This window comes from Monodon monoceros, unplaced genomic scaffold (assembly GCF_005190385.1).
Source record: "Monodon monoceros isolate NGI ecotype Baffin Bay Population unplaced genomic scaffold, NGI_Narwhal_1 Super_Scaffold_12, whole genome shotgun sequence".
In the NCBI taxonomy this organism is placed as follows: Eukaryota; Metazoa; Chordata; class Mammalia; order Artiodactyla; family Monodontidae; genus Monodon; species Monodon monoceros.
In genome coordinates, this window is record NW_021703768.1 from 159,791,990 (window position 1) to 159,814,390 (window position 22,401).

At 48.4% G+C, this 22,401-nt stretch overlaps 1 protein-coding gene across 1 annotated transcript in view; it reads right to left on the reverse strand.

Annotated features, from left to right (window-relative positions):
• The window catches only part of PTPRS (protein tyrosine phosphatase receptor type S), a 161,244-nt gene extending 148,106 nt beyond the window's left edge, over window positions 1-13,138 (reverse strand). The window contains exon 1 of the mRNA XM_029216688.1: window positions 13,123-13,138. The gene's annotated coding sequence lies outside the window, so the exon portion shown is untranslated. The remainder of the gene's footprint in view (window positions 1-13,122) is intronic.
• Between the last annotated feature and the right edge of the window lie 9,263 nt (window positions 13,139-22,401).

The following is a 22,401-nucleotide window of genomic DNA, read 5'->3' on the forward strand; positions in this document are numbered from 1 at the left end:
ATGTGACAATACCTGTTGGCTGTTTAAGCCTCCAGTTTGTGGTATTTTTTTACAGCAGCCACCGGAAATGAATATGCTGGGTGAGCCAATGAGTTAACAGATGACGGCATTTGGAAAGTCAGGGACTGTTCTGCAAAGCTTGAGGTCTGCCCTGGTTAACCTCACCTCAGACTAGAGGGATAGACTACAGGGAATTTCCAGTTCAGGGGTTTGAACCTCATACTTGTGTCTCCAGGAGCCGATAGGTTTAAAGTTGACCTACTATGCCCAGAACGTTTCTATGATTCATTGCACAGCATCCTCCCCATGCCCCCCTCCCAAAGTAGGAACTCACTGTCCTTTTTACAGATGAGGAAACTGAGGCTCCTAGAGGGCACTGTGGTAGGCGGCTCACAAAGATGTACCCAAGGATCTTTGCCTCTTGGTCCTCCTGTCCATGTGTAATCCTCTCCCCTTGTTTCTAATGAATAGAATACAACCAAAATGATAGATGTCACTTCCACGGTTGGGTTATAAAAAGACTGTGACATCCATCTTGCTGGACTCTCTCTACTGACTCTGTTTTGATGAAGTAACCTGCCATGGTAGGGAAGCTCAAGTGGCAAGGACCTGAGAGTGGCCTCCAGCCAACAGCCAGTGAGGAACTGAGGCCCTCCTTCTAGCAACCTGTAAGGAACTGAATAATGCTGACAACCACGGGAGATTGGAAGCAGATCCTGCCCCAGTCAGACATTCAGCTGAGACTTCATCCCTGACTGATACCTTGTTACAGCCTGAAGCACAGGACCCTGTTCAGCCATGCCCAGATCCAAGAAGTTGAGATAGTGTCATTTAAGGCACAAAGTTTTGGGGTAATTTGTTATGTAGCAACAGCTAACCAATACAGACAAACCCTTTCCTGGGTCACACAGTAGGAAATAGCAAAAGAATTTGAACCCAGGACTCCATAGAGACTTGTCCAATCCCTTGCTCTCAACAATGACCAAGTGACCCCTAGATTTTCTGTTTGAGTATTGCTTTAGACTCCCCACCCCAAAAATTACATGGTTGCAGCACCCACTTGTTTGAAAATTCCCTCGACTTCTGTCTGTTTTCTTTCTCTTTCTTGAATTTACCAAGCTTTCTCCAACCCTGGGGCCTTTGTACTGGCTGTGCCCCCTGCCTGGAGCACCCTCCCCCCAGCCTGCTCCCCCACTTGCTTGAGGTCCCAGCTCAAATGTCAACTCCTCAGAAAGAGCTTCCCTGATCCCCCTTGCCCCAACTAAAGCCAACTCTTAGTCTCTCTCTAGCACATTAGCCCATTTTATTTCCCATAGAATCCTCATCAGAAAGTATTTCAGAAAAAAAAGAAAAAATTGTTGCTGCTTTATCAGCTGTCTTCTTCACAGGGCAGGAATTTTTGTCTTCCTTAGTCACTGCTGTGTCCCCAGTGCAGGGTCAGGCACACAGTAAATGCTGGAGTAGAGCCCACATGGGGCTGGTCTGGGACTTTGCATATGTGCCTTCACAGCTCTGAGACTCAATTTGCCTGCCAATGAAAGGGGACAATCATCCTCCCTCACAGAGATGACTGCTGACCCTGGGAACAGGTGAGTGGGAAAGCTCAGTGGGGTCAGAGACCACCCCACGCCCCCCCCAGAGGTGGCCTCTCCGGGTCACAGGGGCGCCTCGCTGTCCGCGGTGCTGAACGGTGCAGGTGTCGGCATCTCCCGTGCCCTGCCTACTGCAACTCCTTGAAAGGGAGTCTACACCGTACACAGTCTGGGCTGTAGAATCTGGGGTTTCAGGAACCCACATGGTTTATTGACAGAACTCCCACCCCGGCTACTATCTTTGGGACCTCTGGTGGGAGGAGCCTCTCGCACTGGGGACCCTGACCTCCCAAAGCCCCACGTGGCCCCCGTCTCGGTTCTACCTACCTAAGTGACAATTCGGGGATCATGACTTGATACCAGTAACTTCTAATCTAGTCCCTCAGTCTCTCTCTGTCCCTATGTGTCTCTGTCTCCCTGTGTGTCTGTCTCTATGTCTCTTTCTGTGTCTCTACGTGTCTCTGTGTCCCTCTAGCTCTATCTCCTCTGTCTATCCCTGTCTCTTTTTGTTTCTATCTCTCCCCCCCCCCCCCCCACCACTCTGAAAACTCCAAGCCCTTCATGCTGCCTGCAATGGACCCAACTTTCTCCAGCCACCTGTGGGGAGGCAGAAACACAGTGAAGACTCGCCCCTCTCTCCCTGCCTGCATACCAACCTTTATATGCTACAGAGCACTGGGGCATAAACGGTCATCCTGTCTTGCCCCAGTCCTGCCTCCGCCTCCATCTCTACAGTGATGTCATTGGTAGACAATCTTTCAGGGCCTCCCAAGGGCCACTCCCTGCTCCCCACCTAAAAAAATCTCATTAGTTCCTGAACACCTGGAAGCAGAACATGAGGTGTGTGAATAATTTATTTTGTGAGTCATTTTAATATTTTATAATAATTGTGATGAGCCATTTGGCTTTGTGGAGCTCTTTGGGTGTCATTAAGATAGAGCCAGAGATGGGCACTGCCACCGCAATATCTCTCAATCAGCCGAGGTGACTTGTCCCCATGGGGGCACACAGCAGGGAAGCCAGGCTAGGGCTGGCTAGGGGAAGGAGACAATCTCAAGGAATACTGAGGCAGATGGGGTGTCACTAGTGGTCAGCAGGCTCAGTTGTACCAAGACTGCAGCTATAGATCAGCTTCATCTGCTTTTTTCTTTCATTGCCCCAAACATTTACTCACTTATTCAAACTCTCTGTTAGGACTGAATGTTTTTGTCCTCCCCCGCATCCCCAAATCATATGTTGAAGCCCTGACCCCCAGTGGGATGGCATTTGGAGGTGGAGCCTTTGGGAGGTAACTACGGTTACATAAGGTCCCAAGGGTGGGGTCTTTATGACAGAATTAGTGCCCTCATAAGAAGAAGGAGAAACTAGAGCTCTCTCTTCTACACACAGGACACAGTGAGAAAGCAGCTGTCTGCAATTCAGGAAGAGAGCCCTCACGAGGAATTGAATCTTCTGGCACCTTAGTCTTGGACTTCAGAGTCTCCAGAACTGTGAGAAATACATATCTGCTCCTTAAATCTCCAAGTCTATATAGTATTTTGTTATACTAGCCTGAGCAGACTACAACACTCTCCAAAGGTTTTTTGGTGCACTTAAGCTCAAACTCCCCACCATGGTCTAAAACAGCCCCCCAAACCTAGCCCCTCTGTGACCTTCCTGCTCTTACCTCCTCCTCTGCTCCCCACTCTGCTCCAGCCACACCAGCCTCCCTACTGTTCCTCCAATCCACAAGCACATCCCCACCTCAGGACCTTTGCACTTTCAGTGCCCTCCTCCTTACACACTCTGTCCCAGGCTCTTCCTTTGATGAGCTCCTCCTCATTTTCAAGCCTCAGCTCACATGTCACCTCCCAGAGCTCACAGTGGTAGGATTTGGAGAGGGGGTGTGCAGTGGGAGGGTGTGCTTGGCAGGGAGCTCCGCGTGGGCAAAGACTTGGTGCCAAGAGTGTTGAGACTGAATCAGCTGAATGTAAGGATGTGCAGGTGGAGAGGTGGGCAGGGCTGGGAGAACCAGGTTGGGAGAGAAGATGCTGGAGAAAAAGGCTGGGAGCTGGGCTGGAGAGGGTCTTGAAAATCAGGGTAATACTTTGGGCTCCATCCTGGAAGGAAACATTTTAGCTCAATCTTAGCCAGAGTCACCTGGCCACTCTCTCCCTCCAGAGGACTTCATTATGACCCACTCTGATTTGGTTCCTCCCAAATCTCAGCATCTTGCAGTGAGTACCAGCCTACCCCAAAGCAAGAGATGAAGAAACCCGCACTTGGCATCAGTGAACAGCAGTGAACTGGCCAGACTCTATGGAGAACTCAGATGACAGGCCCCAGGAAGGCTGGAGCCCTGGGTTTGCATTGGAAATTCTCAATTTGCCCATCCTCTTCTCCAGAGCCACTCAGCTCTTTCTCATCCTTGCCCATGTCCCTGGAGAGGTTCATCTGCATAGACAGAATCCATGATCTCCCACTGGCCAGATCCTGTCGGGTTCAACCAATGAGAAGCAGTGGTGGGTGATCAGAGAAAGAGGTTGGGGCATTTATTCTCCCAGCTCCTGTTCTGCTGTACTACCGCTGAGCACCTGAGCCCCTTGCAATCCTATCTCCCACTGGATTCCAGGAACCACATTCTCCCTTCGCCCACTCAGACCTAGACGTGATAAGAGCTCCCCACAGTTGCAGCCGCCAGGTCCCACAGCATGCCCTGAGGGTTTCCCATCACCCTGCCTACAGCTCTGTAAATAATCCTGTATTAAATGTTCTTTAGAGACCCTGTTTGTGTGACTCCATTTCCTCCAGGACTGTGAATGATTCAGTTATGGAATGATAAGCATCTGAGCCCTTTTCTATAGGGTTAGAGCCTTAGATGATGAGCCATAAAGTTATTATAACCAAGGAGGACCCTATGGGGCCTTCCCGGAAGAGACTGCCCCCTCCCCCCACCCCCATGTTCTCCACCTGCCTCTTGTCTGTAGAGAAACTTTAGACTCCTAGGCCTTTCCCAAGTTCCAAAGCGTAAACTTAATCAGAGAAGTAAGAAAATGCAGAAAGAAAGGAAAACAGTTAAACAAGACAAAATAATAATAGTTTAGCCATTAAACAAAGTCAAGGACCTTTAGTTCCTGCTCAAGGGCTATAGATAATATTCTGAGCCATGTCCTTTGAGCTGTTTTTCAGATGATGAAACACCTACCAGGTGGAAGAAGCTAACTGCCTGCTGCCCACAAGCACGTAGACCCTGTTGGAAACAGAAGGTTGATGACGTTGACTCCCAATTACCTCACCACCGACCAATCAGAAGAAGGTTGATGATGTTGACTCCCAATTACCTCACCACCAACCAATCAGAAGAAGGTCCATGAACTGATCACACACTCCACAACCCTTAAAAACCTTTCCCTGAAAGCTTTCAAGGAGTTCAGTCCCTTTAAGTACTAGCTACCTGGACTCCTTCTTGGTGCCCTCAATAAACTCTGCACTTCCTTCACCACAACCAAATGTCAGTAGATTGGCTTTACTGTGTGCAGGTAAGCGGACCCAAGTTTGGTTCAGTAACGTTATCAGACATCATCAAACAATAAACCCCTAGTACAACTGGACTCTTGGGACAGCCCCACAAAGTCACAGACAATGGAATTTCCAGGGCAGTTAATAGCCTGGACGTTAAGCCACAGAAATCCAGGACAATGAGCCCCCAGCAGGTAAGGGATTTCGGAAGAGTTTTTACCATGACATCTTCAGGTAAAGGACAGCATGATAGAGACGGTCTGACATCCACCAAAAATCCATGCCCCCACCTCCCATAGTGCAAACCTCCGTTCCCCCCCACCACCGGAAAAGGCAGCCTGGCAGTGGACCTCATTGTCCAAACACCCTTGCAGTGGGTGTGGTCATGTGAGCTGGCCAATGAGACATGAGTGGAAGTGATAAGCATTATTCCTGAGTGGCAGTCTGTCTTGGTTTTCTATTGCTGCTGTAGCAGATTACCACAAACTTAGTAACTTAAACGAACACAGGGTTATTATCTCAGAATTCCGGAGGTTAGAAGTGCAAAAAGCGTCTGGAAGGCTGTGTTCTTTCTGAAGGCTCTTGGGAACGATATGTTTCCTTGCCTTTCCTAGCTTCAGGGGCTGCTTCTATTTCTGCGCTCATGGTCCTACAACAGTCTGACCTCTTCTTCTGACTTTGCTCTCTGACCCTTCAGTTTCTTTCTTAGGAGGACCCTTGGGATTACATTAGACCGACCCAGATAATCCAGGATCATCTCCTCTTCACAAGATCCTTAATTTAATCACGTCTACAAAATCCCTTTGCCATGTAGGGTAATATGTTCACAGGTTCTGGAGATTAGGACGTGCCTTTGAAGGGCCATTATTCAGCCTACAACAGGGTCTTTAAGAAGCAGGCATATCTTAATGCCATTTGCAGCAACATGCATGGACCTAGAGATTATCACACGAAGCAAGGTAAGTCAGGAAGAGAAAAACAAATACCATATGACATCACCTGTAGGTGGAATCTAAAATATGCCACAAATGAACCTATCTACAAAACAGAAAGAGACTCACAGACATAGAGAACAGACTTCCCAAGGGGGAAGGGGGATGGGGGAGGGAAGGATTGGGAGTTTGGGATTAACAGGTGCAAACTATTATATATAGGATGGATAAACAACAAGGTCCTATTGTATAGCACAGGGAACTATATTTAATATCCTGTGATAAACCACAATGGAAAAGAATATGAAAAAGTATATATATATATATAATGTATAACTGAATCACTTTGCTGTACAGCAGAAATTAACACAACACTGTAAATCAACCATACGTCAATAAAATTTTTTAAAAAGCAGGAATTTCTTGACTACACTCTCATTCCCATCTACAAACTGGAAGAGGTGGCCACTGAAGTCCTGGGAGAGGGCAGAGTCACCAGATAAAAGGTTACAATCCCACCAGCAATGCATGAGAATTACAACTTCTCTACCTCTTCACCAACACTTGCTTTTGTCTGTCTTTTTGAGTCTACCCAGAATGTGACTGTATTTAGAGACAGGGACTTTAAATAGGTAATTAACGCCAAATGAGGTCACGTAGGTGGGCTCTAGTCCAGCATGACTGGTGTCCCTCTATGAGGAAATTAGGACACAGAGACACACTGAGTAAAGACCATGTCAGGACACAGGGAGACGGTAGCCATCTGTAAGCCAAGGAGAGAGGGCTCACGCTGCTGACACTTTGATCTTGGACTTCCAGCCTCCAGGACTGTGAGAAGATACATTTCTGTTTTTTGAGTCCCCAGGTCTGTAGTATTTTGTTACAACAGCTGAGCAAACTCATACGTGTTCCTTAGCTCTTCCAGCTTCTGGTGGCTGCTAGCATTCCATGTTTTGTGGCCACATCACTCCAATCTCTGCCTTGGTGGTCACAGTTCCTTCTCTTCTTCTGTATGTAGTCAAATCTCTCTCTGCTTCTCTCTCTTTTTTTTTTTTTTTTTTTGCGGTACGCGGGCCTCTCACTGTTGTGGCCTCTCCCGTTGCGGAGCACAGGCTCCGGATGCGCAGGCTCAGCGGCCATGGCCCATGGGCCCAGCTGCTCCGTGGCATGTGGGATCCTCCCGGACCGGGGCACGAACCCGCGTTCCCTGCATCGGCAGGCGGACTCTCAACCACTGCGCCACCAGGGAACCCCTGCTTCTCTCTTATAAAGACATATGTGATTGCATTTAGTGCCCACCTGGGTGATCCAGGTAATCTCCTCATCACAAAACCCTTAATCACACCTGCAAAGACCTCGTGTGTGTGTGTGCACACGTGCATGTGTGTGAGTTCACACCATAGTAGGCAACTTTCATAGGCTCCAGAGATTAGGACCTGGATCTCTTTGGGGGACCATTATTTATCTACCACAGTCATAAAAATGGAATAAAACAGTATGTAGTCTTCTGTGTCTGGCTTCTTGCACTCAGCATAATGCCTTCGGGAATCATCCAAGTTGCTGCATATATCAATAATTTGTTCCCTTTTGTTACTGAGTAGTATTCCATTGTACGGATGGACCACGGTTTATCTTTCTGTTCATCCTCTGAAGGGCATTTTGGTTGTATCTACTTTTAGGTGATTTTGAGTAAAGCTGCTATAAACATTCACACACAGGTTTTTGTATGAACATAAGTTTTCATTTCACCTGGGTAATTTGTTTCACTTGGAATGTGATCTCTGGGTCACATGGTAAATATTTGTCCAACTTTACAAGAAACTGTCAAGTGGTTTTCCAGAGTGGCTGAACTGATCCCTCATGGATGCTGAGGGATGACTGTATATGATTTGCAAACATTTTCTCCCATTCAGTAGGTTGCCTTTTCATTTTGTTGATGATTTCCTTTGCTGTGCAGAAGCTTTTTAGTTTGATGTCATCCCACTTGTTGATTTTTGCTTTTGTTGTCTTTGCTTTTGGCATCAAATCCAAAAAGTCTTCACCATGACCGATGTTAAGGAGCTTACCACATGTTTTCTTCTAAGAGTTTTTATGGTTTCAGGTCTTATATTCAAGTCTTTAATCCATTTTGAGTTAATCTTTGTGTATTGTATAAAACATTGGTCTATTTTCATTCTTTTACTGTGGCTGTCCAGTTTTCCCAACACCATTTATTAAAGAGAATTCCTTTCCCCACTGTATATTCTTGCCTCCTTTGTTGTAAATTAATTAACCATATATGTGTGGGTTTATTTCTAGGCTTTCTATTCTGTTCTATTGTGCTATGTATCTGTTTTTATGCCAATAGCATACTGTTTTGATTACTATAGCTTTGTAATATTGTTTGAAATCACAGCGTGTGATACCTCTACAGGTTTTTTATATGAACATAAATTTTCATTTCTCTGGGATAAATGCCCAAGCATGTAATTGTTGGGTCATATGGTAAGTGTATGTTTAGTATTGTAAAACTAAGCAAAACTCAACAAACAAAACAAAACTCTGCAAAGACTCTTTTCCAGAGTGACTGTACCATTTTACACTCCTATCAACAATGTATGGGTGATTCAGTTTCTCTGCATCTTCATCAGCATTTGGAATTATCACTATTTTTTATTTTACCCATTTTGACAGGTGTGTAGTGATATGCCAACTGTGTTTTTAATTTGCATTTCCCTAGAGGGTAATGATGTTGAACATCTTTTCATGTTCTTATTTGCCATCGGTACATCCACTTCAGTGAAATGTTTGTTTCTGTCTCTGTCCACTTTTTTTTTTTTTTTCTTTTTTTTTGCCGTACGCGGGCCTCTCACTGTTGTAGCCTCTCCCGTTGCGGAGCACAGGCTCCCGACGCGCAGGCTCAGCGGCCATGGCTCACGGGTCCAGCCGCTCCGCGGCATGTGGGATCTTCCCGGACTGGGGCATGAACCCGTGTCCCCTGCATCGGCAGACAGACTCTTAACCACTGCGCCACCAGGGAAGTCCTGTCCATTTTTTTAACTTGGTTATTTTCTTACTGTTGAGTTGTCAGTATCTAAAATGTATAAAGAGTCCTTTATACATTTTATTTTTACTTATTTATTTAAATTAAATGAATTTATTTATTTATTTTTGGCTGCATTGGGTCTTTGTTGTTGCATGTGGGCTTTCTCTAATTGCGGCGAGTGCGGGCTACTCTTCCTTGTGGCGTGAGCGGGCTTCTCATTGCGGTGGCTTCTCTTGTTGCAGAGCACGGGCTCTAGGCACGTGGGCTTCAGTAGTTGTGGCACGCAGGCTCAGTAGTTGTGGCACACGGGCTTAGTTGCTCCGCGGCACATGGGATTTTCCTGGACCAAGGCTCGAACCCGTGTCCCCTGCATTGGCACGTGGATTATTAACCACTGTGCCACCAGGGAAGCCCTTTATACATTTTAGATACACATCCTTTGTCTGATATTTGCAAGCATCTTCTCCCAGTCTGTGGCTTGTCTTTTCCACAGTGTCTTTCACAGAGCAAATGTTATTAATTTTTGAAGTCCAATTTACCTGTATTTTCTTTTATGGATCATCCTTTGGTTTCCTGCTTACAAACTCCTCTAAAACCAGGTCTTGAGGATTTTCTCCTATGTTTTTGTGTCAACGTTTTACAGTTTTACATTTTACATGTAGATCTACAACCCATTTTGAATTCTGTTCTGAGTGTGATGTATAGCCTGAGAGGGTTTTGTATAGCCTGGGGACCTTAGGAAGCCAATGAGGATTCTTGAGTCAACGGAGGTTTAGATGGAAAGAGAACTTAGGCAAATAGAGTCAGTTAGCTCATGACAGCCCCACTCTGAGCCTCAGTCTCCCCCATCAGTAAACTGACCAAACCAGAGGATCTGTAAGGCCGTGGTAATTAAATGAGGCCACTTCCCAGGATATGTGACTCCATGCTGCCCAGAACTCAGGAGTCAAGCTCCAGTGCCTCCAGAATGTGCCTGCAACTGATTCCCAGTGCTCAGATTTTAAGAGTGACTCAGTGGGATGGAGCAGGATTCTGGAAGACGGTGGCTCCTTTCTGCTGGGATGGCAAAATCAGGTCATTTTTCAATTCCAGTCATTCGCCTTCATACATAAAATGTGCCAAGAGCCACTTTCCCGAAAATCTAAATTGAAAGTAAATAGCACGGGGACAATTCTCAGTGACAAAACCTCCAATTCTGGAGCTTCTTGGGATAATATTTATTCTCCCTTCTCACTAATGGTCTAGCCACCTCCCCAGGTGATTAAAGTAATGGGTTTGCTTAACCTGAATGGGACTGCATCCCACCCGGGGCTGATTAGACCCCACGTGGAGCCCCCCACTGCCCCCTCCACTGGACAATTATATTAACTGCTGCTGGTTTGCAATTACTATAAATCAGAAAGCGCGACGGCCTGGATTTGTTTATCTTTATTGAAAATGTTTAAACTTCATGCATTGCAAATGTCACCACCCCAGATTGGGTTTAACTCTTTCTTTGAGACTTGGAGGCTTGGCTCTCAAGGGACCTTCTGGGAGTAGTACTAGGACCATCTCATTTTCCAGATGAGAAAATGGAGGTTCAGAGAAGGATGCCATTTGCCCAGGGTCACACAGCTTGTGGGTCACTGCGCTGAGGATTTTTTGTTTTAGTGCCCAATGGAGTTACATTCTTTGAGGTGAAATTAGAACATAAGTAAGTCTCCTGGGAAACACTGAGACAATCTGTCATCTCACCGCCAATGTTGAGAGGTATGTCCTTCCAGAATGATTTTCTGTGCAGAAATATTCACTCATGTACCAAATGTTTATGGAGCCCCTTCTGTGTGGTGAGCACTGTTTTTAGGTGCTGAGGATACAACAAGAAACAAAAGAGACTTCCAGGGAGATCATTCCAGGCAGAGGGGACAATCCGTGCAAAGGCCCTGAGGCTGGCCAATGCCTGGAGTGTTGGAGGAACAGCGAGGCTGGAGCTAGTAAACATGTTAGGGAACCACTGACAGAAACTGCCCGCCTTGGCCAGGCACGATGATAACCACTTGCATGAGTTGTCTCACACCAGGAGGTCCCGATAAACAACATGGTGCCGCCTCTGAAAACTAACCGGGAGAATTCGGGAAGGGCCAAAAGGAGGGAGGAGACGCCAGCCCATAATATACCCTACCAACCACCCAGAATCCTTCTCGCTGGAATCCATCTTGGCTGAGAGACGCATGCGCCACCAGGAAGGACCCTGAGTCGGACCAAATATGGGCAAGCAAGATGATTGGCCAGAGACAAAAACGGGAACTAACCTCATTACCATAAAAACCTGAGACTGGGAGCCACGTGGCAGAGCATTTGCCTCGGGTTCCCTTACCTGCTGCTCTCCGCCAGGCCGCCCCTTCCCAATAAAGTCTTTTGCTTTGTCAGTACAGGTGTCTCCTCGGACAATTCATTTCCAATTGTTAGACAAGAGCCCACTCTCGGGCCCTGGAAGGGGTCCCTCTTCCTGCAACAGGCATGGCAGGTGGTGAGAGGTGAGGGCAAGAAGATTAGCAGAGGGCATGCAGGGTGGAATCAGGGGAAAAGGAGAGAACTTAATGTAATTCTTAAAGGTGCAAAACCAAGGTTTGCTGGGGATGTGGGGTGAGAGGATGATTCCAAAATCCTGGCTAAGCAGCTCCAAGGATGTAGCTGCCTTCTTCCAAGATGGGGGTCATGGGAGGAGCAGGTTTGGGTGATGGTGGGGTACAGCGTGGTCGAGGTAAGACGTCCTACGTAGAGACTTCGAGGGGCAGCTGGACCCCGAGTATGGAGCTCTGGGGAGGCCTGTGGGGACCATCAGGGCATAGTCAGGGTTCCAGGCCTGAGAGTGGACGAGGCCCCCTGGGGAGGGAGTGGGGGGGAGGGGAGACTGAGGCGGGGCCGGGAGAAGTGGAAGGGAAGCCAGAGAGTTGGGGGGGTGTCCCTGAGACGTTCCCAGGAGAAGGAGGGTCCAGCAGGGTCAGACGCTGCCTAGGGGGCGCGCGGGGGGGTGAAGAGGATTAAGCAGGCTGTCATTGACCTTGAAGAGAGCAATGTCGGTGGTGGAGGACAGGGAAGGTGCGAGAAGCTGATTGGAGAAGGTTGGGGAGAGAGACAGAAGTGGAGCCAGCGAGTATAGACAACTCTCTCAAGTCAAAAGAGGCAAAGACAATGAGAGGCAGCCAGAGGGGTTGGGAGTTGAATTTTTCCTGTAAGATGAGAAGATGTGATGGAAGAGAAAGAGGCCCTTTCTGGAGCCGTGTCCTTGAGTGAGGATCCCTGCCCGCCCCACAAACTGTTCATCCTGCCTCCGTCCCTCGTCTGCAAAATGGGCACCAGAATGGAATCTACCTCTGGGGCTGCTGGTCCCAGTGCGGTCCAGGCACCCAGCAGAGGTCCGGACTGGCCGCAAGCCTCCCTCCCCTGCGCTGCGTCTGGGAGCTGGTCGCCGCCCCCAGCCCGAGACCTTGACGGACGCATCGCCCCTACCCCCACCCCAAGGGAAGCGGAGAGTGTCGAGGAAAAACTCGGCGCCCCATCCCCTCTGAGAAAGGGCCCCAGAAGTCAAATTCAAAAATAAATACCCTGATTAGCATAGGGTATGCAAATGTATGCTAATGTGACAACTATTAAAAGATTCCAAATGTCATCGAAGGAAAACACACCGGTCCGGGGCTGGGAGGGTGGGGGATGAGAGGAGAGGACACAGCCCAGACTCTGGAGAAAGGTCGGGGCTCTCAGCCCCAGTGTTACGGGGCTCGACACACACGGGTTATCACGGAGTGGACCACGTCTTGTCCTGGGAAGACCTACAGAGCTTTCTACAAATCCTGTCAAAGTCTGTTCCCCCAGACACACCTCCAAGCGGTTGAAAAACTTTGTTCAGAGTAACAATGACTTTCATTCCACAAGTAAGCTCAAGATTACTACTCCCTGGGAGAACTGCATAGGTGACAGACCCCAGCATCTTTCCTGAGAAGAGGTTAAAAGCAGAGGCTGCCTCGCAACAAAAGACACTCCCAAATCTCCCAAGAGATGTTTGCTGCCCATAACAAATCCATGTGTAGCTTACCTCACTTCAGGAGAAAATTTCCATCCCCAGTGGCTCTTTCCATTTCCAGCTTGTTTTCTGAGTCAGGAAGAGAAAATACCAGCAAGGCAGGGGAGGGAACTATTCCCAGGGTCACACAGCTGTGCCTTCTCACCTAATCACCAAAACTATTTAAAGCATTTTCAGATGAGAAAACTGAGCATCAGAGAGCTGAAGGGACTTGTTCTGGGTCACAAAGCAACTGTGAGGCTGCCCGAGCCTCAGATTCCCAAATCTCACAGTCCGTTTTACACCACCTTCCTAACCTCTGCTATTATATCCTGAATATTTTCCTTCAAATGGACTCACTCCTTAAAATCTGAAATCTCTTTAAAAGGAAATTGCTTATCATGACCGTAAATGAAAAGCCAGAATCACTAACCGTAAGTAGAAACTAACTCAGTGAAAGACAAATCACATTATTAACTTCTGACTAGAGACAGCTGTCTCTGAGGCTCTGAGCTGGGCCCCCTTACCCGGCTCTCTCCCTTTGTCCAAGAGGGAGACTCCCAGGTGTGAGAGGGGTGTTAAAGACAGATTAGCACCCAATTAAGACTTTTCTATTTCAAAAAGAAGTGAAAAGAAGAGCTCTCTCATTATGAGATTCACTGGTATTTATCGTGGTTTTATGTGTCACCTAAAACCATCTGGTAGCCACTAGGCTTGTGTCCATCTACCTGAAAGGCAGGAAGACTGTCCCAACACTCTAAAACTTTAGAATTATGGCCAGGGATCCATTTTGGGATTCCTACTTTCAGCGTCCATGGTCATATCAACATAGCCCAAAGAGAGAAATGGATGGTTTCACTCATATAGAGCCACCCATCCACCCACTACCCACCCATCCATTCATCCATCTATCCACCCACCCCATATCCACTCACCCATCCATCCATCCATCCATCCACCCATCAATCCACCACCCATCCATCCGTCCACCCACCCATTCATCCATCCATCTACCACCCACCCATCAATCCACCACCCATCCATCCATCCACCCACCCATTCATCCATCCATCTACCACCCACCCATTCATCCATCCATCTACCACCCAGCACTCATCCACTCACCCACTCACCCACTCGTCCATCCACCCATCCATCCATCATCTATCCACCCATTCATTCACCCCCTTATCCCACCCAGCCATCCATTCACCCATTAGGTAAATATATATCCAGCACCTGCTGTATGCCAGGCACTGTTCCAGGATATGGAGACACAGTCCCAACCAAGACACATCTGGTCCCCACCCTCTTGGAACTCCTCAACTAGCTAGGATATTTTCCATCTCTTGAACAACATCGTGAAGTAGAGTGCAGAATTTCTCTCCACTTATTTTAGTGGTTAGGGTCATTCTGGTGGGTGGACATTTGTGGCTCTTCCCAACCTGCATTCTTCCCCCCACCTTCAGGAGGCAGCAGTACCCTGGCTTTGCCGCTGCCTGGAAGGGGCGGGGGGGGGTGCTCTACCACATATTAGAGACTGTTAGAGCCTTTGCCAACCCATGTCCTCTTTCTTCTGGGCACACAGCAAGACTGCATTTCCCAGCACCCCTTGCAGTTGGGGTATCCATGTGATTGAATTTAGCCAATGGAATGTGGGTGGAAGTGATGTGCCCCTCACTTCCAGTCCTAGCCATGCTCTTTCCACCTTGATGATGGAGAAGCCACAAGACAGACAAGGCTGGTCCCTGAGTCATCTGGTGGAGAAAAGCTGCCTGCTAATCAGGAACACCTGTTTGCACTTTATATGAGCAACAAACAAATTCATGTTGTGTCGAGTCACTGAGATTTGCCAGTTTCTTACAGCAAGGAGTGTTACCTTGACCAATCCACACCATTCCCACTTTCCAATCCTGTGGTTTGATTGGCCCCACCCCAGGTCTGGGTGGAGCTTAGGTGATTTCAGCCAATCACTGAATCCTTTTCCTACTAGTCTCCTGATTGGGTCAGCCATAGTCACATGGTCAAAGGATGCCGCTGGAGAGATTTGATGGGTTTCCAGGGACCACCATATTGGGAGTGCTCAGGCTGCTGAGCCCAGCGAGCCAAACCAGAGAACTGAGCTTCTAACATTTGCTCCTGGGAGAGAAAAAATAACTTAAAAAAATTTTTTTAATGCTCTGGACTTTTTCCTGGATGGTCCAAATTCGGAAACTGTTTCCCCAGGTTTAACCACCTTGATGATTCCCAGACCTCCATCTAGCTTTGGCCCCAGTGCTCTAGCCAGTTCCTCTGGTGCCCCCTTCTGGATGTCTACCAGGTACAACCTACCCAACCACCAATGCATTGCTTTACCCCCTTTTACCAGATCCTCTTCCTGTGCCCCATCTCAGCAGTGGCCCAAGTATTTTTCTGGTAAGCTGGAAACAAGACTCAACACCTCGTTTTCCGATCCCTGCCCCCAATTCCACACTCACCAAGTCTTAACTGATTTTACTACTATTGTCTCCAGCCCACCCCCTCTCTCTATCCCCACTTACCTTTTTCAGCCAAACCCCAGCTCCTGCAACAGCCTCCTTGATGGCCTCTCAGCATCCACACAGCAGTCGGAAAGATCGATCATAAGTGTGAGTCTGATCCTTCCCCTCTCTTCCTCTATAGCTCTCAATGGCTCCCCAGTGCCCTCCAGAAAAACTCTAAATGATTTTTCAAAATACCTCTCAGTCTAGCTACTTCATTCTTCCCTGCCCCACCTCTACTCCTCGTCATGCATCTAACACCTATTCATCTTTAGATGTCAACCCTCCAGAAATCTTCCCTTGACCCCCTACCCAGTGCTGAGAAAGGAGTCTCCCCTGCACTGCCACAGATGCCTGAGCTTCCCCCATCACAGGTCTGACCACCCGATGCTGTAACTACCTGATTATCTGTCCTTAAATTCCAGGAGGACAAGGACTGAGTCTGTCTTGTCCACCACTGTCCCCAGCCCCTTACACAGCACCTGGCATCCAGCAGGGGCTTAATAAACTTTTTGGAATGACCGAATAGATGGAGGAAATAGAGATGTGAATGCCACTGTGCAAAGCGGGTGCTGTGGGTGCCCCACGCTCATGCCCCCAGCACCCACGTTTTAATGGTACTAGCCAACAGCATCCTTCTGCCGTCACCTGCCTCTCCCTAGCTGAAGCTTTCTCAACCTGGGTGACAGGCAGGTGGGAAGTGCCAGAGGGTTGATGCTTCCAGAAGCAGCCCTTGGCCAGCGATGGACAGAAGCTGATGCATAAAGAATCCCAGCTCCTTATCCCTTGGATAGCTCATGCTGTCTCCCCGGGAGGGGTCCCCAGTGCGTTCCCAGGGGGACTGAGTCCCGGTCGCCCTAGACAGTCCCTTGTTCCTGAGCCTTGGTCCCTTCCATTCCCTCCCCTCCCTTATGTACCTAAGCCCCTCCAGGGGCTTCCTGGGATCACCTCCCCCATAAACTATTTGCCCCCAAACCCTCATTTCAGAGGTTGCTTCCAGGGAGCCCAGCCTGAAACAGGGCAATGGAAATCTCTCAATCCTCTAACCCAGTTGCCAACACTTCGAGAACTTTGACGTGCTTTGGGGGGAAAAAATCCCCCCAAAACAATAAAACCCATCGCCTCTTGCTCCTTGTCATCTGTGGACCTCGCTGTCTCCACGCACAGAATGAGACACTTGCAGTTGTGTATTAAGTGTGTGGGTTTTTTTTTTTCGAGAACAAGATTCTCTTCTGCAATGTGTGTGTGTGTGTGTGTGTTAAATGACTTTCTCATTTTGAGATCAGGCCAGACAGCTTTTTGAAGAAAGCCTGCCCATGTCCTGGAACATATAGAAAATTCTCTCGGCTTAATAGCACTCCTACCCGCTTGCCCGTCTATCACAGACACACCACAGAATGAAAAGAAAGCACATTGATTGGATCTATTTCTAATCAACAGTCTAAGATACTGTTTGAAATCTTCCATTAGATGGAAGAACCTGGAAATGGCCTTGCCTTTTCTCTCAAGGGTGTGGGGTCTACAGGAGATGAGAGAGAATCATGGCAGCCATCAGCAAGCATTTACTGAGCACCTACTGTGTGCTGCAACCCCGGGCTGGGTGCTGAGGACACAGCAGTGACCAAGACAGACCCAGCTCCATCCTTCCTGTGCCGAAGACAGTCAGGTCACCCGTAGCCCGTGATCAGGGCCATGATAGGGGATGCTCAGGCAGCTCTGGGTGCACATACAGGGTGCCTGATCCAGCCTGAGATCAGGAAGGGCTTCCCAGAGTCAGAAAAAGCTGAGAACTGAAGGCTGAGGAGGAGTTGGTAGTCAAAGCAAAACAAGAAATGGGAAAGCACACTGCAGGGACAGGGAGTGGCCTGTGTAAAGGTCCAGGAGCAAGTGAGGGTAATTTGGTGTGTCTAGAGGGTGGGGAAGTAGTGAGAGAAGAGGAGTGAGAAGTTGGCAGCATCTGGATGACCATGGGAAGGTGTTTCAACTTTCCTGTGGACAAGAGGGAGCCATGGAAGTATTTAGAACAGGGGAGTGAGTGACATTTGTTAAAAATCATTTGGGCATAGAGTTATCCTATGACTCAGCCGTCCTGCTCTTAGGTATATCCCCAGAAGACCTGAAAACAGGGACTCAGAGAGACACTTGCACACCCATGTTCACAGTGACCAAAAGACGATTTACAGCAGTCAAAAGGTGGAAGCAACCCAAGTGTCCATTGGCAGATGTATGCATAAACAAAATGTGGTCCATTGATACAATGGACTATTACTCAACCTGCAAAAAGGAATGAAGTCCTGATCCATGGCTCAACGTAGATGAACCTTGAAAACAGTATGCTCAGTTAAATAAGCCTTTTTCCATAAAAGGACAAATACTGTCTGATTCCACTTCTAGGAGGTACTTAGAACAGGCAAATTCATAGAGACAGAAAGTAGATTAGAGGTTACCGGGGGCTGAGGATGGAGAGTTATTGCTTAATGGGTGCAGAGTTTCTGTTTGGGGTGACAAAAAAATTGGGGGGAATAATTTTAAAATGTCTGTGATGATTACACAACATGGTGAATGTATTTACTTTTTCTTTGGCTGCGCTGTGCGGCTTGCAGGATCTTAGTTCCCTGACCAGGGATCGAACCCCGGTCCCCTGCATTGGACACTCAGAGTCCTAACCGCTGGACTGCCAGGGAATTCTCCTGCTGAATGTATTTAATGCCACGGAATTGGATGCTTAAAAATGGTGAAATTGGTCAATTTTATGTTATGTTTATTTTACCACAATTTTTTTTAAAAGTTAACAATATAAAAAGAATAAGAAAAAAATCGTTTGGGCTGCTGTGGGAGATGTAGGATGAAGCAATGAGTCTGGGCAAGCAATGATGGGGGTCCAGGCCAGAGTGGAGGCAGCAGAGGTGAGAAGTGGGCGGGGGGGCGTGTTTTGGAGGCGGGGCTAACAGGATGCTTTGGGGAGGTGACGTATCAGCTTCCTGTGGACCCCACCTCCAAGGATGGCCTTTACAAGCAACTGGGCTTACTGTACCCATTCTCCGGAGGCCCAGGCACTCCCACTTCACCTGCAAGTCCCCTTGGCCTCTCCCCCTCCAAATCCCACCCTTTATGGACCAGCCCGGGGAGACACCCCCTCCCCACCCCCACCCCCCCACCCTGTCCCCCGCCGGCAAGGAGTCCCAGATGGGAATTAACACCACTCCTTCCGGCGCAAAGAGCGAGGCAACCCTGGGTAAAAACACTCCGTCTCCTCGGCGATTCCTCCACCCACCTTCACTTACAAGGTGCAGATGTAATACCTGCTTTTAAATTCGATTAAGTCAGATTCAGTTCTGTTACTGGAATACATTACCCAGCCAGAGACAGCAGGGGGGGGAAAAAGACAGGAAAAAAACACACACAAAACACAACACAGACCTATTTAGAGATTTCCCTCTAAATGGATTTTAATTCTCTCGATTTATCAGAGGCCAGAGGAGCTGCTGACAGCCAGCGTTTGTTCATTGTCTGCAAACCCAGTTTTAGCCACAAGGAGGGGGTGAGGAGAGGCTCAGCTTCTGTTCTGACATTTGCTTCAGGTGGAGGCCATGGGGCTGGAACAGCATCTGTGGTCAGCCAGACCCGGGTTCGAATCCCAGCTTTGCCACTCACTGGCTGCCACGTGACCTGGAGCCAAGTATGGCACCTTCTCTGGGCCTCAGTGTACTCACCTGTAAAACGGGGACAGCAGTTGTGCTTGTCTCCAAAGATGGGTGAGAGGATTCAGGTCAAGTGAGAATCTTCGATACAGACAGGATCACACAGGACTAGATTCGTTTTTGGAAGCCCCACCCTTCCCTCTATCAAAACTTATCCTTCCTATGTCTCATTTCATCAGGGAAAGCTCTGACAAATCCATGATGCCAGAGCACCCACTGGAGATAATGGTATAACCCTCTCTTGCTCCTGGGAAGCCCACATTTGGTCCTGGGCTTCACAGATGCCACCCCCACACCTAGTGTGGCCCACCTGAGTGGGGCAGGTACCCCAGAATTCACAGCCCTGAGACCAGCACCACCTAGCTTAACCCTCAGCCTCCCATTTCACAGATGGGAAAACAGAGGCTCAGGAAAGAGAAGGGGCCATCTCGAGGCCTCACAACTGACAGCTGTCCCCAGGAGGCCTGGGTCCTAACCTGGCTGGGTCCAGACTTACCCCCGGACCTTGGAGAAGCATCCATGCAGGGCCTCAGTTTTGCCATCTGTCCAAGAGGAGGAAGAACGGAAGGTCCCTCTGGGTCCTTCAAGTTCCGCTGTGCTAAAAGGATTGTCTGTGGGTTCAGTCAAAGTGTTCTGGGACCCCTGGGAGGGCCTTTGTGTTCTTAAGAGCCTGGGCAGCAGTAATGGGGGATTTTTGCACCAGAATCCAAAGAGTATTTGTCCTTGCTACACCAGGACCTCCTCTCTTGAGTCCTGGCCTGTAATATCCCTTAGGGGCCTCAGTGGGCCATACTTGGCTTCTTGGAAAGGCCACTTTACCCACAGGAGGCCTCCTGGGATCCCAGACACACAGCCCCTCGCCTGGCCCTGCCTTGGAAGGGCTACTGAGGAGGGCGGGAGATGTAAAGGGTACTCTGGGGAATTCCCTGGCGGTCCAGTGGTTAAGACTCTGTGCTCTCACTGCAGGGGGCACTGGTTCGATCCCTGGTCAGGGAACTAAGATCCCGCATGCCACGCGGTGCAGCCAATAAATTAATTAATGGTCCCAGGATCAGGGGAGGAAAATTGAAAGAAAAAGATAAAATACAGTTACCCTTGAGGAGGCCTGACTGGGAGAGGGCCGAAAAAAAGGGGCTTCTGAGCATTAGAATATTCTAATCTTGATCTGGTGGTGGCTACACGGGTTTATACCCATGTAATGGTGCCTCAGGCCACACACTTAAGACTAGTGCACTGTAGAAGGTTTGTTGGACGCGGATATAAAGGAGGGAGAAAGACTGAGAGATTGGCAAAGACAGAGACAGAGAGAGACGGACACAGAGAGATCGGTGAAGACAGAAAGAAATGGAAACAGAAATTGAGACAGAGACAGAAAGGGGGAGAGATGGAGAGAGACAGACATGAAGAGAAAAAGAGAGAAAGAGGTAGAAAGAGAGGAGGGGGGGGAAAATGAAAGAAAGCCAAAGCAGAGGGGGAAAAAAGGAGGTGGAAACAGGCAAACGGCCCAAGAGGGGGAGGGAGGCCAGGAAGCCAGGAGCCATCACACACAAACATGTCCTTAATTGTAATTACACGGGAACATTTAGTTTGTAGATGCAGCAGAAATGGAAATGCTACGCCTTGCCCATTAATCTAATGGCTGTTAGTCAATCACTCTTCAAAAGGAGCTCCGGTTGTGGCTGCACGGGGGGTGGCCTGCGGGGAGCAGATCGGAGGAGGTTTTAACCTAATGATGCCCTTAGAGAGAGACTGAGAGGCAGTTCTGGGGACAACCAAACTTCAGAGAAAGTCCTGGTTGGTGAATTTCAGAGCCCTGCAGACAGCCACCAGCCCAGAGCTGGGGCTGGCTGGCGAGCAGGAATTCTAACCTGCAAGGCTGGGTCAGGGGAGATACAATGTATCCCAAAGGGATCCAGCGGTTCTTTAACTCACCCTAGAGGGTAGGAGAAAACTTCCTAAATGGGCTGACATCTGAACTGTGCTTAGATGTATAAAATGAGGCCAGCAAGCAAAAAAGGAAGAGAGAAGGTCCCTCCAAGTAGAGAAAACAGCTTGTGCAAAAGTCAAGAAGGAAATAAGTGGGTAACACGGAGTGTGACTGAGAGGGGTGAGCTGGAGAGTCCGCAGAGACCAGACCACACAGGGCCTTATAAAACATACTGAGGGGGACTTCCCTGGCGGTCCAGTGGTTAAGACACCATGCTCCCAGTGGGAGCACGGGTTCGATCCGTGGTCAGGGAATTAAGATCCCGCATGCCATGCCGCACTGCGTGGCCAAAAAAAAAAAAATTAAAAATTAAAAAAATACATATACTGAGGGAGAGGGAAGGGAGTAGGGGCAACACAGAGTTAGGGGATTAAGACGTACAAACTATTATGTATAAAATAAACTACAAGGATATATTATACAACACAGGGAATATAGCCAATATTTTATAAGAACTATAAATGGAACATGACCTTTAGAGACTGTGAATCACTATATTGGACACCTGTAACTTATAATATTGTACATCAACTATACCACAATAAAAAAAAATACTGAGATATGTGGTTCTGCGGGTAACGGGGAGCCACTGAGGGTTTACAGCAGATGCACGCAAGTTCAGATTTATACTTTAAAAAGATAGCCTTGCCTATGGAAGCAGATTTGGGGGGTCAATCATAATATCTTTTACTCACACAAAGAGAGTGAGCTTCCTGGTCCTGGTGGTATCCAAGATAAGGCGCCACTAATGACCCCGGGATGTGGGGGATTTCGGCATCAGGCAGAGGCTGGGATTGCAGAGTTGGGGTTCTCAGCTCGGAGGGTGGGAGGACCCTGCAGAGAGGGTTTCGATATGTTACTAATCTCACTTGGGGCCACACTTGGATATGCAATGGGGGGTGTGGATGAGTCAAAAACACCTGGGCGGGAGGCTTGAGTCAGCATCCGGTGCGTACCTCCCCTCCCCACCCCACCCCTTGCTACTCTCAGCCTGGAGTGACTCACTCATTCATTTGGCCTGGAGTGTGGAGGTCTGATGGGAGCGGAGGAGGAAAAGCCCACCCAATGGTCCTGCTACAACTCACCACTGCTGCTCATTTAGTGC